Raw genomic sequence first — 13,843 nt, 5'->3', positions numbered from 1 at the left:
GCTTATCGTGTATTTAATAAAAGAACTTTAGTTGTAGAAGAGTCTATACATGTTGTTTTCGATGATAATCCCCTTCCGAGGAAGGATTCTTCTGTTAATGATGATGTAGGTATTGTACAAGCAAATGACGTTAGACATGACGTTGGAGAATCATCATCAAAGGAAGAAACAAAAGATGAGGAAACTCATGATCCCCTCGAGAATCCAACCATTGAAGAAAGGGAAGTATCTTTTCCAAGAGAGTACAACTATGTCAAGGATGGTGAAATTATAGGTGATCCATCAAAAGGGGTAACTACTCGATCTTCTCTTAGAAATATCTGTAATTATGTTGCATTTATTTCATGCATAGAGCCTAAGAACATCAAAGAAGCATTAAAAGATGAACATTGGATTATGGCTATGCAAGAAGAATTAAATCAATTTGAGAGAAGTAAAGTATGGACATTAGTTGAAAGGCCTAGTAATAAATCTACTGTAGGTACTAGATGGGTTTTTAGAAATAAACTTGATGAAAGTGGTAATATAGTGAGGAACAAGGCTAGACTTGTTGCTCAAGGCTATACTCAAGAAGAAGGCATAGACTATGATGAAACATACGCTCCCGTAGCTAGGATGGAAGCAATTAGAATGTTATTAGCATTTGCATGTTTCAATGAATTTAAATTATATCAAATGGATGTTAAAAGTGCATTTTTAAATGGTTTTATAAAAGAAGAAGTGTACGTGGAACAACCTCCAGGTTTTGAAGATTCAAATTTTCCGGATCATGTTTTAAAATTGACAAAAGCTCTTTATGGTTTAAAACAAGCCCCTAGAGCTTGGTATGAAAGATTGTCAAATTTTTTAATTGAAAAAGGTTTTTTAAAAGGAAAGGTTGACACTACATTGTTTTTAAAGAGAAAAGGTAAAGATTTATTAGTAGTTCAAATTTATGTTGATGATATAATATTTGGTTCTACTAATGATGTTCTTTGTCAAGAATTTTCTAAACTAATGCAAAGTGAGTTTGAGATGAGCATGATGGGGGAGCTCTCATTTTTCTTGGGACTCCAAATCAAGCAAAGAAAAGATGGCATCTTCATTAATCAAGCTAAGTACGTCAAAGATATGCTCAAGAAGTTTGGACTGGAAAATGGGAAACCTCATAACACTCCAATGAGCTCTTCAACAAAGCTTGACTTAGATGAAGGAGGTAAATGTGTAGATGTTAAATTATATAGGTCAATGATTGGCTCTTTGCTTTATCTAACTGCAAGTAGACCGGACATTATGTTTAGTGTTTGCTTATGTGCTAGATTTCAATCATGTCCTAAGGAATCACATTTACTAGCTGTTAAGAGAATCTTTAGATACCTTAAGGACACTCCTAGTTTAGGACTTTGGTATCCTAGAGACTCTAGCTTTAGCTTGCATGCTTTTTCTGATGCGGATTATGGAGGATGCAAATTAGATAGGAAAAGCACCTCCGGTACTTGCCAATTCCTTGGAAATATGCTAATTTCTTGGCTTTCAAAGAAACAAAATTGTGTTGCATTATCTACCACTGAAGCCGAATACATTTCAGTTGGTAGTTGTTGTGCACAAGTTTTATGGATGAAACAACAACTTTTTGATTATGGAATTGAAGTAGGTACTATTCCTATCAAGTGTGACAATACTAGTGCTATTTGTCTCACTAAAAATCCCATCCAACACTCTAGAACTAAGCACATTGAAATAAGACATCACTTCATTAGAGACCATGTCACTAAGGAAGATGTAGTTCTAGAATTTGTTGATACTTTGCACCAATTAGCGGATATATTTACAAAACCCTTAGACAAGGAAAGATTTTGGACACTTAGGAGAGAATTAGGTTTGACCAACCTATCTTCACTTAGTGTTTAAAATAATTTTAGCACTTTTAATAAATCTTGAAAAAAATGCTTATAATAATAATTTTTGATTGCATTCTTGCTATTAGTTAGGGGGAGTTTGTGATTCTTAAAGAAAATTAATTTTATGTTCAAAAATCAATTAAAGATTAATTTAATTATTTGAACATAATTAATGTTTGATATATGAGTTGCCAATACCACTAGAAAAGATTAATTTAGCATTTTGTGCTTAAAAAATCAGATTTTAGCATTTTGGTGCAGAGGGAATCGATCCCCCCCTGAGGGAACCGATTCCCCCTTTGAAGGGGAACCGATTCCCCCAACAGGGGAATCGATACCCCCTGGGGTTCTGCTAAAATCAGGCAGAACAACCCCAAATCTCAAAAACCCTATTCTTCTCTCTTCGCCGTTTCTTCCCTCTAAATCCCTCAAATCTCCATTTTTGCCTCAAATCAACGATATTAATCGGAATTTGCTTCATAAATCATCTTCCAAACCTGTTGGAATCATTAAAATCGTGCAAACAACATCTAAATCCCCTCAATCTTCATATTTCAAGGTAAATTTTTCTAAACTCTTTATTTCATTATTTTTGAACATAGGATTAGTTTCAATTAGTTCTAGGTTGAAATAGTGATCGGGCATTGAGTATTTAGTGATTAGAAACTAGATGTTACAACTAATTTCATCAAAAACACAAGAATTTTTCAATTTTTTTTTAAATTTTCGAAATAATAAAAAAAATGTTATTTTTCAAATTATTGTGTTTGATTAAATTATATTGTTGTTATGAAAAACTATACATATTGTTTCTCAAAACCATATTTTTCAAAAGTTTTTCAAAAACTTTGCCCATTAGGATTGATTTAGAGAATCTTGAAATATTGAGGACTCATTTGAGTTTTGGGATTAATTGAATTGCATACATTTGTTTTAAAATTGCAGGTTATTCTATCTATTCCGATTTCCTTCACCATGTCAATCCTAAACGACCTAGGTCTTCATCTAGTCGTTCTAGTCGTCAACCAAATCCACCTCCAAATCCTCATTCTATTCCAATTTCTAATCCCAATCCCACTGATCCTAACTTGACTATCCAAAATTCGTGTTTCAATCATCCTGGGTCTAGAAATCACCGATATTGGTATTATCAATATTTCGATTCTTACAAAATCCGGGAAGAACGTATTCCTTCTCGTCAAGCTATGTTAGCTATCGATTTTAAATATCTTCCCATTTTACAAGAATGGAAATTTGATAAACTATTTGATCTTGAACCCATCGTTTACCATCAACTTGTTCGTATATTCTACTCTAATGCCATATGTGTTAAAAACCAAGCTGAAACCGAAACCATAGGAATTCGTTCCTACCTCCTAGGACAATTCTTATATATTGACCCGGCATATATAGCCAATACATTTGGATTAGATAATGATGGTATCTCGAATGAAAAACAAATTTTAGGTTCTCGTTATAAAAGAAGAGATAGTGCGAGTGTTTTAGACCTACATGAGTGTTTTCTTCATCTAATGATTTCTTGGTGGTTTCGACCATCCGGAGGTCGTTATTCTACTCTTAGAGCTTTGGATCTTTGGTGGTTACATTGTTTCGAAAACCGTATTAAAATTAACCTACCTCAGATTATTTTTGCTGAAATTGTTGAAACCGTAAATCTTGTTCCTAACAAGAAACACTGTTCATCTCTAGTTTACGGTTGCTTTTTGAGTAATCTGTTTTCCAAAGCTGGGCTTAGAGTCGGTCTAGATGCCGTTTTTCCTCTTAAGAAACAAATAAATCTTCTTTCCTTAACGAGAGCGGGATGGGTAAAGGACAAAGAAACCGGTGAATGGGTTCGTTCTTCTACTCCGGGAGCTAGTTCTTCACAAGCTCCACCCGAGGCTGACGAAGATCCCGAGTTTGAACAATTAATGAGGGATATTGATGAAGCTGAAGAAGAACCTGAACAAACCGAAGAGCAGCCCGAGGAGCAAGCACAACAAACGCATCAAATGCCTCCATATTTTCAATCCTTTATGGAGACATTCGATTTCCGATACGCTACCATGGACTCGCGCTTTTCCTCTATAGAGTCTCATTTATCCACAATGGGAGCTCAACAATTAGAGATTCTTCGGGAGATGCGTGCAAACAATGAATCAACCAACGCTCGTATCAATGAACTCACACACGAGATGGCCGCTATGCGAGCCCGTTTTCCTCCTACCGATCCGGATGCTTGATTTTATGTTTAGCTTTAAAACTTTGAACAAAATGAATATTGTTTCAACATTTTGATTTGTTTGATTTTGTGGATTGTTGGATTTTGGATATATGAATGGTGTGAACTTATATGTTTGGTGTTTTATTCATTTTTGCATCATTTACATTATCATTAGCAATATGACCAATTTTACCATATCACATTATTTATGAATATTGATTTATGAAACTAATGGCTAACCTCTATTTTGATTGTGATCTTAGCAGCTTAAGCTTATAATTAATAAATCAATTGGCTAAATGATTTTCAAAACCTTGTTTTACAATGTCTTTTTGATTTAACAAAAAGGGGGAGAAGAATAAGTGTTAAATGTTTTACATGATAAATTGAAGAAGTGTTAAAGTAAGGGGGAGTAATTTCAAAACTTGATTTCAAAAATCTTAAAATTACTAAAATGTTTTGTTATATCAAAAAGGGGGAGATTGTTGAAACATTTTAATATTTCGATATAACAAATTAAGTTAAATGGATTTTAAGATTTTCCAAATGATTTTCTAAGTATATTCGATATAACTATTCGAATATCAAAACATTACTCCAAATATTTCAAAAATCATTTTTCATCCTTACTTAAGTGTAAAAATAAGTTTTAATCATAAAACAATTTCAAAATAATTTTACAAAGTATTTCGAACCAATTCAAAGCAAAAAATTCCAGATTACTCAGAGGGAACCGATTCCCCCCCATAGGAGAAACCGATTCCCCCCTGAATGGTTTGGCTCCGAGATTTCCAGAATGCTCGGAGGGAACCGATTCCCCCCAAGGGGGTACCGATTCCCCCCTGTTCAACGGTCGAAATATTTGAATTTTACACTTAGGGAACCGATTCCCTATGAGAGGGAACCGATTCCCCCCACTGTCCAAGCTGTTTTATTAAATGTTTTCACACTAAAACGGCTATAATATTTTCTCTAATTATCCCCAACGTTCAGAAGTGATCCAAGGTGTATTTAAGCAAGCTTAGAAGCCATTGATCAATAACAAGAAATATCAAGCAACTAGAATCAAGAGAGAATCAAAGAGAAAGCATCAAACCTCAAGTTTGAGCATTTCAAGCCTATTTTCATTCAATATTCTTTTTGCTTTCAAGAACACTTTCTGTGCTCAATTGTATTCATCTTTGAGTGTTCTTTTCTTTGTTCTAGAATTGTGCAAACATCTTACCTTGTGAGGTTTTCTTGTAAGTTTGCAAATTTGTAATCTTCACTTTGAGAAAAGAGTGTTCTCAAGAGTTGGGGTATACTCTTGAGGGAATTGTAAGGTTATCTCTTTGGCCTCAAAAGAAAGAACAAATTAGTGAATTTGTTGGAAAATCCTTAGTGTGGATAGCTAAGGTAGTGGACGTAGACTTTGTTTGAGAAAGTTGAACCACTGTAAATCGCTGTGCAAATACTTTCAATTCTCTGCAAAAGCTTCCACAAAATTTTTTATTGCCAATTCACCCCCCTCTTGGCCAATTTCGTCATTCGATTAACTCAACAGTGAGTAATAGAGTGAGCTTCGGAAAGCTCAGTAATACAAAACTACCAGGTGATGCTATAGGACACGAAGATAAATGGAAAGCCATGTAATTTCCTTAATGATGTCGATAGCTGCACTGGTACAATTCTTTTAACCTGCGGTGGTGAGTAATAGAGTGAGCTTCGGAAAGCTCGGTAATACAAAACTACCAGGTGATGCTATAGGACACGAAGATAAATGGAAAGCCATGTAATTTCCTTATTGAATTCGACGTATACCGGTTTTTGAGATAATCTGAGGTTCCACTGGTAGTTCATCGAGTAAAAGCCATGAAGATCTTAGGTCATAGGAAGCATTCTTAGTATGACATTTTCAGGAGAACGAATAGGATGTCTAGTGTGTTCCAACAGCACAATAAAATCATAATAGGTACACTAAACAAGTAATAGTTCAATAAATCTTATAAATCATATTGTAGTGTAGCTTTTTAAACTCGTAGTTTAAAACCATTGTATAAAGAGTTAACCTTAGGGAACATCTTAGGGCCTGAGAGCCTACCCAAGAAAGTTTTGGGGCCATGGGGCCTACCTAAAAACACATTTTAGGGCCACAGAGCCTACCCGAGAATGATCTCAGGGCCGCAAAGCTTACCTAAGAGTCACATTAGGTCCATAAAAATTTTCCAGCTTGATTAGAGCTGTACTTTACAAATTTGTATCTCTAAGATACAATTTATACAGTGATACAATTCCATAATCAATCACCATTAAGTCGGTGCATCCATAAAACAATAACCATAGATTTCAGTGTACCACACCTTAAAACAATAAAAAAATTTATTAATATATAGGGTAAATAGAATTTAGATATCCTAGAGTTAAATGATTTTCCAAATAATCTCTGAACTTTAAATTATTCCTTAACCACTTCTAATTTCTTGTACGAACCATCATAATTACATTCAATTACTAACTTTTTACCGCATTCGGACCGAATATAAGAATTACCTAACTATACAGATAAGACCAAAGTTTTCTTATTTAACTCCCAGAGTCAATTCTTGTCTTTTTACAACATAAGGGTATTTTCATAATTTTACCTAATCGAAGTATTCTCATAATCTATCGCTTAAACCGTATTCGGATCAAGTCCATCCATAATCAAACAGGTATAATAGTTCAATCATATGCATCCATGCATTTTTTCCATTTTCAACATGTTCTATAAAGCATAAAGAGGTAGTAATATATTACCTTGATTTTTGTGTCATACTGATCGACCATATAAATTCAATTTGAGTGTCCTCAATCTTTAATTCAACTTCCAATAATTCCTCAAATACATATCAATAGAAATTTCATCAAAAACGAGGCTTCATTCTAAAAAATGGATAGAATCGGATGATAAATCAGTGAAAACCAGCTTACTGGGTTCGAATTTGGCGAAACAGACCAAAAAAATGGATTCAGGACATCGCAAACGTCAGGATAAGTATACTTGTAAAAGGTTAACGGTCAGTCAACGCCGGTCAAAGGTTTGGTTAACAATCAATTCGATCACGGTCAACGGGTCGGGTCGGATCAAACCGGGTCAAACGGGTCGGGTCAAAACTGGCTCAAACTGCCCCAGCAGTTTTTGAAGTTCCCCCACGCGCAGGGGAGACGTGTGGGGGTGCATAAACAATGTAATGGTGTTTGAAAAAATTCTAAATTTATTTTATGGCATTTTGAGACACTTACCAAGCTCGGTTCAAAATTTTAAACAGCGGAGAGTTCGATTCCAAAACATCAGAAACTTTGACTTCCTCACCCCTCCACGCGTCGGTGATGACGGAGATACGAAGGACATCGGTGCTCTCGGGATGATGCAAAGAACACGATGGTGCGGGATGTGTCAAAACCGGGTGGCTGGATCGACCTGAATTGATGAAAAACCAACAGAATTTGAGTTAAAACCGATGATACTTCTGATTGAGATTTATGACGAACGACGACGATTCACGACGAGAGGTTTGAGGGGTTTTGTTCTTTGGTCGACGACGAACACGATAGTGGTTTCTGACCGTCAAACGGTGGTCGGAAAGTGCATAGATCATAGCTCAAATAAAGGTTGAGGGGAAGGGAAAATGGAGGAAATTTTTTCATAAAACATACGGAGGAAGAGGTTTATAATTCTCTCTAAAAGAAAAATGGGTAAATTATGAGTTTAGTCACTGAATTTCCCGCACTTTAGAAAATGTATGCTAACTTTGCGATTTTACACTTTAATCTTTAATTTCTTCCAAAACACTAATTAAAATCAATACTTTATAATTTCTAAAATTTTAGCCCCTAAATTGTAGTGTGACAATTCTCCCATCCTTAAAAAATTTTCGTCCTCGAAATTCATTCATATCACATAATTACATAAATGAAACTTCCATCAGTTCTTTCATATCTTCCAGTAGCTTTTACAGAAGTACCAATCCTCCACTAATCCTTAACTAATTGAGTATACATTTTCGTCATAACTCTCACATGGCTCATGAGGTACTTTACAGAAATCAAATAGACGTTACTGGTATTCCTTTATGCAAAGGTAGAGCCTTACTGGATAAAAACTTAGTTTTTCTCGTTACAAATAGGAACTTAGCCTTAGAGTTCCGGCTCAGAGAAGTACGATTGTAGTCTAGGGGTATGTACTGATCAGACATCTTTTGAAATTCGACCGGTCGGTCAATTTGGAAAAATTTTAACTCAAACCTAAGCTTTGATACCACTAAATGTAACTTCCTCAGACCGATGTGGATAGCCCGATCTAATTCGAGGTGTCACATTCGGGCTACCTGAGCGACCCACTGTAAAAATATCTGAAAATTTAAAACTTTTATTAAAACATGTAACTCATAATTGCTTTATCAGCATTCAGAAATAAAACAGATTTTCATACTAGTATATAAAACAAAATACAATTACATGCCCCCTAATCACATGTACCATACTCTACATGCAACACCGGAAGAACTCCCTTATTGATGTCGATAGCTACGATGGTACAATTCTTTTAACATGCAATGGTGAGTAATAGAGTGAGCTTCAGAAAGCTCAGTAATACAGAACTACCAGGTGATTCTATAGGACATGCAAATAAATGGAAATCCATATAATTTCCTTATTGAATTTGACGTATACCGATATTCGGGATAATCTGAGGTTTCACTGGTAGTTCATCGAGCAAAAGCCATGAAGATCTTAGGTCATAGGAAGCATTCTTAGTATGACATTTTTAGAAGATCGAATACGATGTCTAGTGTGTTCCAACAGTACAATAAAATCATAATAGGTACACTAAACAAGTAATAGTTTAATAAATCTCATAAATCATACTATAGTGTAGCTTTTAAAACTCGTTGTTTAAAACCATTGTATAAAGAGTTAACCTAAGGGAACATCTTAGGGCCTGAGAGCCTACCCAAGAATGTTTCGGGGCCACGGGGCCTATATAAGAACACATCTTAGGGTCGCAGGGCCTACCCGAGAGTGATCTTAGGGCTGCAGAGCTTACCTAAGAGTCACATTAGGTCCATAAAATATTTCATTGTACTTTACAAATTTTTATCTCCAAGATACAATTTATACAGTGATACAATTCTATAATCCATCACCATTAAGTCAGTGCATCCATAAAACAATAAACATAGATTTCAGTGTACCACATGTTAAAATAATAAAAAAATTTATTAATATATAGGGAACACACTAGAGAATCCAAGTATTTTTCAGAGGCATTTTGTAGTTATCAGTATGTATAACATGAAACTTGTGCAATTTGATCGGATTCCAAGAACAATGTCCTATTGAAGAGAATCGATTACTAGTTATTCTAATCAGACATTTAAAATTGATACTTTAAAATCCCACTATGATTCATATGCATCATGAAAATGTTCAGGTATGACTGGAGTGATTTGAGCTGATAAGGGAGAAACGAAGTTTCAGGACATTTACCATTTATATTGATCGATCGGATTATCGAGCAACTCCCAGAATTGATACTTGTCAACTGGTCAATTCATTACCCTTCCAGGGTATTCACTCTTTAATACCAATAATTCTTGTCCATAAACCATCTTTTGAGTCATCGTTTAATGGATCTTAAGAACACAAACAAATATTCTAATGGTCTTTATTTCATTTTCATATTTCAACTATATCAAGAAATGCCGATGTACTTGATTTATGGTTCATAAACCATAGGAATAATACATCATATAAGTTTATACGAGTTTCCAGACTTATCCCAGTCACCTACTTAATCCTCAGTCATTGAGGGTACTTAGTTCATTTAGTAAAGTGTGTCCCAGTTACTCTAGAGTTTTCCAGAGTAATTCAGACGTTTCTAAATTTCGGATGCATATTGTATTTCCGTTTAGTCAAATTGGTATTTGTGGCTGATTTGTCTAACGAATATTCATTCTTAGTACCGAATGCTCTATAGAGTTGAGCTGAGCTGAGTACTTCCAGAATTATCATCGATCCAAACTTGAGAAGACAAACACGCATTCAAATGATATATATATATGTTGTTCAAGTACTAATATAGCATTAGGGTTTATCGGCTCACTTAAGTTGCGTTCCATACTTTTAAGGGTAGTACAACACCTATGTTTATTTAGAATCCTTAATTCATCCAAAAAATCTACTTAGTCTAGGCCATAAGGGTATTTTGGTCATTCTGGTGCTATGTTTTATTCCATTAATTTCAGAGCTCGAGGATATCCAATCATTCCTGAGTTTGGTGATATTCTTGGTCATTTCCATTCTAGGGGTATTTTGGTCATTTTACATATCCAATGTATAACAATAATTCATTCCGTCTGATCTTATTATTAAATTCAACTTATCATTTATGTCAGTCCCTTCTAATTATTCTGACAAAATATCACCCTCGATAAATTATTATTCAAGTATTTATTCATAAATCGGAGATTTTCGGGTCAAGTGCCTTCTCAGATGTTACAACAGGTTACCAGGAATTTTTTATACAAAGACAAGATCTTAATAATGAAATCTGTAATTTATTGAGTTAAGTATGAATCCTCAAAGTACTTTCTCTTTCATGGTCAACTCATACTATTTTTACTTCTCAAGGGTATATTCGTAATATCTTAACCATATAATTTCAATATTAAAACTCTTAACAAGGATAAATAGAGTTGAGAGATCCTAGAGTTAAATGATTTTCCAAATAAGTTTTGAACTTTAAATTATTCCTTAACCACTTCTAATTTCTTGTACGAACCATCACAATTACATTCAATTATTGACTTTTTATAGCATTCGGACCGAATATAAGATTTACCTAACTATACAGATAAGACCAAAGTTTTCTTATTCAACTCCCATAGTCAATTCTTATCTTTTTACAACATAAGGGTATTTTCATAATTTTACCTAATCGAAGTATTCTCATAATCTATCGCTTAAACCGTATTCGGTTCAACTTCATCCATAATCAAACATGCATAATAGTTCAATCATATACATCTATGTATTTTTTCCATTTTCAACATATTCTATAAAATATAAAGAGGTTTTAATATATTACCTTGATTTATATGCCATACTGATCAACCATATAAATTCCATTTGAGCGTCTTCATCTTTAATTCAACTTCCAATCATTCATCAAATACATAACAATAGAAATTTCATTAAAAACGGGGCTTAATTCTGAAAAACGGATCGAATCAGATGATAAATCAGTGAAAAATAACTTATTGGGTTCAAATTTGGTGAAACAGACCCCAAAAACATACTCAGGACATCAAAAAATGTCAGGATAGGTATATTCAGAAAAAGTTAATGGTCGGTCAACGCCTGGTCAACAGTCAACACGATCATGGTCAACGGGTCGGGCCAACAGGTTGGGTCGGATCAAATCAGGTCGGGTTAAAACTGGGTCAAGCTACCCCAACAGTTTTCGAACCTCCCCCACGCGTGGGGGCACATGAACAGTGTCATGGTGTCCGAAAAAATTCTAAAATTATTTTATGGCATTTTGAGACACTTACCAAGCTCGGTTCAAAATTTTGAATAGTAGAGAGCTCGATTCCAAAACATCGGAAACTTTAACTTCCTCACCCCTTCACGTGTCGGCGAAGACGGAGACATGGAGGACACCGGTGCTCTCGGGATGATGCAAGGAACACGATGGTGTGGGAGGTGTCAAAAACGGGTGGTCGGATCGACCTGAATTGACGAAAAACCAATGAAAATTGAGTTAAAACAAACGATACTTTCGATTGATATTTACGATAAATGATGACGATTCACGATGAGAGGTTGGAGGGGTTTTTTTCTTCAGTCGACAACGAACATGATGGTAGTTTATGTCCGTCGAACGGTGGTCGGACGATGCATAGATCGGAGCTCAAAGAAGGGTTGAGGGGAAGAGAAAATGGAGGAATTTTTTTTGCAGAAAACATACGGGGGAGAGGTTTATAATTCTCTCCAAAAGAAAAATGTGTAAATTATGAGTTTAGTCACTGAATTTCCTGCACTTTAGAAAATGGTATGCTAATTTTGTGATTTTACACTTTAATCCTCAATTTCTTCGAAAACAACAATTAAAATCAATACTTTATAATTTCTAAAATTTTAGCCCCTAAATTGGGGTGTGACAATTCTCCCCTATTTAAACGAATTTCGTCCTCGAAATTCATTCATATCACATAATTGCATAAATGCAACTTCCATCAATTCTTTCATATCTTCCAATATCTTTTACAGAAGTACTAATCCTCCACTAATCCTTAACCAATTGAGTATACATTTTCGTCATAACTCTCCCTCATTCTAATAAAAGAATCAGAACGTATTTATTATTGTGGAATAAATTCAGCCTTGGTTACGAGAATATGCTCATAGAGTGGTAACATATCCCAATTTCATTTTTGGAGTCGGGTCAGAATTTCTCAGATGAGTAACTCTCACATGGCTCGTGAGGTACTTTACAAAAATCAAATAGACGTTACGGGTATTCCTTTATGCAAAGGTAGAGCCTTATCTGATAAAAACTGAGGTTTGCTCGTTACAGATAGTAACTTAGCCTTAGAGTTTCGGCTCAGAAAAGTACGATTGTAGTCTAGGGGCATGTACTTATCAGACATCTTTTGAAATTCGATCGACTGGTCTATTTGAAAATAATTTAACTCAAACCTAAGCTCTGATACCACTAAATGTAACCCCTTCAGACAGATGCAGATAGCCTGATCCGATTCGAGGTGTCACATTAGGGCCACCTGAGCGGCCCATTGTAAAAATCTCGGAAAATTTAAAACTTTTATTAAAACATGTAACTCATAATTGCTTTATCAGCATTCAGAAATAAACAGATTTTCAGACTCGTATATAAAACAAAATACAATTACATGCCTCATAATCACATGTACCATACTCTGCAAGCAATGTCGGAAGAACTCCTTTATTGATGTCGATAGTTGCAATGGTACAATTCTTTTAACCTGTAATGGTGAGTAATAGAGTGAGCTTCGGAAAGCTCAATAATACAGAACTACCAGGTGATGCTATAGAACATCCAGATAAATGGAAAGCCATATAATTTCCTTATTGAATCCGACGTATACCAGTTTTTGGGATAATCTGAGGTTCCACTGATAGTTCATCGAATAAAAGCTATGAAGAACTTAGGTTATAGGAAGCATTCTTAGTATGACATTTTCAGGAGATCGAATAGGATGTCTAGTGTGTTCTAACAGTATAATAAAATCATAATAGGTACACTAAACAAGTAATAGTTCTATAAATCTCATAAATCATACTGTAGTGTATAAATAGTTAACCTAAGGGAACATCTTAGGGACTGAGAGCCTACCCAAGAAAATTTCGGGGCCACATGGCCTACCTAAGAACACATCTTAGGGCCGTAGGGCCGCAGAGCCTCCCTAAGAGTCACATTAGGTCCATTAATATTGATCGATCGGATTATCGAACAACTCCCAGAATTGATGCTTGTCAACTGGTCAATTCATTACCCTTCCAGGGTATTCACTCTTTAATACCAATAATTCTTGTCTATAAACCATCTTTTGAGTCATCGATGAATGGATCTTAAGAACACGAACAAATATTCTAATGGTCTTTATTTCATTTCCATATTTCAACTATATCAAGAAATGTCGACGTACTTGATTTATGGTTCATAACCCATAGGGAT

Source organism: Hibiscus syriacus, unplaced genomic scaffold, assembly GCF_006381635.1.
Source record: "Hibiscus syriacus cultivar Baekdansim isolate YM2019G1 unplaced genomic scaffold, ASM638163v2 tig00003721_pilon, whole genome shotgun sequence".
In the NCBI taxonomy this organism is placed as follows: domain Eukaryota; kingdom Viridiplantae; phylum Streptophyta; class Magnoliopsida; order Malvales; family Malvaceae; genus Hibiscus; species Hibiscus syriacus.
This window is presented reverse-complemented; position numbering follows the sequence as displayed.